The sequence below is a fragment of the Charadrius vociferus genome, unplaced genomic scaffold, assembly GCF_000708025.1.
Source record: "Charadrius vociferus isolate BGI_N301 unplaced genomic scaffold, ASM70802v2 scaffold70, whole genome shotgun sequence".
Lineage (NCBI taxonomy): Eukaryota > Metazoa > Chordata > Aves > Charadriiformes > Charadriidae > Charadrius > Charadrius vociferus.
Window position 1 is genome coordinate 4,173,014 of NW_009646851.1, and position 3,816 is coordinate 4,176,829.

Below are 3,816 nucleotides of genomic sequence, written 5' to 3' on the forward strand. Positions count from 1 at the left end.
CATCCTGTTGTCCACCAGGACTCCCAGGTCCCTCTCCACAGAGCTGCTCTCCAGGAGGTCAGCCCCCAACCTGTACTGGTGCATGGGGTTATTCCTCCCCAGATGCAGTACCCTACACTTACCCTTGTTGAATTCCATAAGGTTTCTCTCTGTCCAACTCTCCAGCCTGTCCAGGTCACGCTGTAAAGCACCACAGCCTTCCGGTGTGTCAGCCACCCCTCCCAGTTTTGTGTCATCAGCAAACTTGCTGATGGTACACTCTATCCCTTCATACAGATCATCAATGAATATGTTGAACAGGACTGGGGTCAGCACTGGGCCCTGAGGGACACCACTTGTTACTGACCTCCAACTATACTCTGCACCACTAACCACAACCCTCTGAGCTCTATCTGTCAGCCAGTTCTAAATCCACCCCACTGTCCATTCATCTAAGCCACACTTCCTAAGCTTGCCTGTGAGGATGATGTGGGAGACAGTGTCAAAAGCCTTGCTCAAGTCGAGGTAGACAATAGCTATTAGCAAGTAGCTATTAGCAATTAGCTCTTCAGCATTATTGTTTCAGTTGGCCAAGAAGGCATGATTCTACACTGAATAGATGCTGGCCTCATGAGAGCCAACATTTTTCCCCTGACCATTTCAGTGCAAAAAGAGGTAATTCTTATTTTTTTTATTCCACTTTGACTACCTGCCAAAATTTCAAATTTCAGCCTATGTTCTGGCCATTACACCACGCTTTTTACATGGGTTTTCTAAGCAATACTTGAGGGGACAATAATGCTGGTGGCATTTAAATTGATGCTAAGCCTCTGGTGTCCTTTAAGTGGTCTGGACACCAGTGCTATGTAAGTGCTGATTGCTGCTCACAACCTCAGTGTGAGAGTGTGTACTCCCAGTGATGTCCATATGTATTGTTGGTTTTGGTTGAGGGCTTTTTTGGCAAGCTGGGACTGAACAGGGGATGTTTTAACCAAAATGACTACTTCTGCCTCTGAGGTACAAACTGCCACCAGAAAAATAATTGCAGGCTGTTCAGGAATGTGACGCTCAGTTCTGCTTTCTACTACAGAAACATGTTTCTCCCCCAGCATTTGGCAAATTTTAACACTTCCAAGAATGATGTTTCAACACATTCCTGCAACACTATTGCTGAGTAATTCTACTAACCAGCAAGGATTAGACAACTGAATCATACCAGTGGTTGAAAATATAGCCCCAAAAAGGGAAGGAACATTCTTCTTCCATCTTCTGCCCTATACTCTAATTTTTGGCTGTTTTTTAGCTTACACTGCAGTGTGTGTTAAATGATGGAAAGTAGATAATTTCTGTGAAGTCTCCAAGTCTCCTTTTTTTTTTTTTTTTTTTTCTCGTGGCCTTTATTCTGTCAGTGAAAGCCAGGGTATGCAGTTTCATAGGGGACAAAATTAGCTAAAGAAAGAGGTCTAGGTCCAGTGGGAATCATCTATATTGAAGCAACCAACCAGAAGAATCCAAAATGGAGCAGCACTCGTATGTCAGCAAGTTTGCCTGGAAAACGCTTTGGCACTTGACAGAAACAAGAAATTTTGGCAGTGGCAGAACTTCAGAGGTGGGGAAGGAGACAAATAACAGAAGGGTTTTTTTTTTTTTTTTTAAGTGAAACTGGTTACGAAGAGATGCCCATGATAACTTTATTGCTTTCCTGTTGAGTTCCAGCACAGCCTCAGTGTGTTAGGCTCTGTCAAAAACTAAACAGGATCTGCTAGCTTCAGGCTTCCCCAAAGCCTGACATCTGGGTCCCATCCCAGCATGATGAACAGGTTTGAATTCTCCCTTTGCTTCTTTTGATGAACTTAAGTAAATGACATGTGCTGCTCGATCTTGGTCTTATTTGTTGTGTAATCACATATCCACAGGTATATACCTCAAAGCAATGTTTCCAAATGACTTGCTTTTGGGACCCTTTTATCTGGCGACCAATGATTCTAGTCTGGATCCAAGAATTTCTTCACAGAACTGTAACAGTTTTGACTGGGTTTAAATTTTAACAAGTCAGCGTTTCCTAACAGGAAAAAAAATTACTTTTTTGAGAGAGCTCCCAGCTGGTACTGCTCAGATCACAGTATCTGGCATTTCTCTGAAATGCAAACAGATGGAAACTTTTAGGGCACTTCCTCTTGTCTCTATCCATTTGTCTTCAGGAGAACGGACTTTGAGAGACACTAAATCTGGTAAGATGTGTAAGAAAATGTGAAAGTTGGCAGTATAGAGTGAGATGGCCCTGAGAATCTCCTTAAGTTTCATCTCCTTGATCTATAGCTGTGGCGAGTTTGGAGATTCCAGTCCAATGGCTTGACTGCAAGGATTCTCATACAACTTGTGAATAGTTAAGACGCCACTTCCACTGTACTTGATTTTTGGGATTCTTCCTTCCCCTATCCCCTTCTTTCCCCCTCTTTTAGAAAAGTTCTCCCTTTTTGTTCACCCCCTTTAAGGATGCTGCAGCCTGTAAATGTGACTTTTGTCCATGTATTAAAGTACAATAAGACGGAAGGTACCCTACACCTCCAAGTCTCTGTTCCCCACTGAAAGAGAAAGGAAGGAAGATGCTGTATTGATCAGATTGGGAAGAAACTCTCAGAAGAGGGCACTGTTAGTATATCTGTATTACAGTAAGTAAAGACTCTTAATTTACTTAGGACTTCTGACTCCCTGTGTTGCTAATTTTGGATTAGGCATGGCTCCTTGCTGCAATGGGAGTTGGGCAAAGGGCCGGAGAGTTTTGCTTTCCACTTTGGTCTCTGATTGAAGTTGTTTCCTAGAATAGAGTTGTTTCCTGGGAACCTTGTGTTGAGATGGGGCTGAGATCTCTAGGCGGTGGCCTCTCATTTCTTGGTCAATTCTATTCCAGGATTGGCACATATGTGTTAAGAAAATGTTACACGTATAACATATATGCACCAAGAAGAGCAGCTGTAGTGGGTCAGGATAAAGGTCTATCCAATCACCTACTCTCTCTTTAACAATAATGTCACAGATGCTTTAGGAAAAAATTCATAAGGCAGGCCTAGAGTGAAAACTGTTCTGCTGTACTCTCCTGGCTCCAGTAATTTGGTACACAGTGACTGTCAGAGCTGGAGATGGTATCTTTGTCTTAAGAAACTCCTGATGGATTTTTATTCCACAGGGTTCCCATTGCAGTGAATTTTCAGTTTAAATAGACTTTGTGTGACGATATATCTCCTTTTGTTCACTCTGAAGCTGCCTCTTTCTCTACAGTTACTTTCTTCTACCCTTTTGACACCCACGTGCTCAGGGCTGTCGGGGCCTTCTACTGCCCTGCACAGTACTGCTAGCCATACCTGCCACCTTTCCAGGTCATCTATAGATAAGGCAGGCAAATCTTGGAGACACCCACCTGGGTACCTTCTTCCACTGATAAAACACTTTGCTTCCCAACTGTATGAACATGAGATCTTTCTCTTTTGTCCCAGGACTCTTTTGTTTCTACAGAGATCCTGGCAAAAGCCATAGCTTGTGTCTACGCTGTCAGAAAATTGCTTCCTGCCACGTGCTGGAAGTCTGCCTGTTTTCCTCCCTGATGAGGCTATCTCATCTGAGCATCCATTTCTGAGAGGTGGTATGGGCAAGGCAAGCCGGGCCATACTTGGCTCTCCTCCCTATCCTAGGCAGCTCTCCCGTGCTCTGCCAGCATCTTGAAAAAGGCCTTTATGCTATACTTGAAGGCATGCAACATATAATCCTAACTTCACACAATAAAAACAGAACTCTGGCAGGGTCTTAACACAGCCCTTAAATAATTTCAGATGCTTAAAT

General features: G+C 43.4%; 1 protein-coding gene across 1 annotated transcript in view; it reads left to right on the plus strand.

Moving 5' to 3' along the window:
• The window catches only part of CCBE1 (collagen and calcium binding EGF domains 1), a 146,150-nt gene that overhangs the window by 19,091 nt on the left and 123,243 nt on the right, over positions 1-3,816 (plus strand). The window lies entirely within an intron of this gene.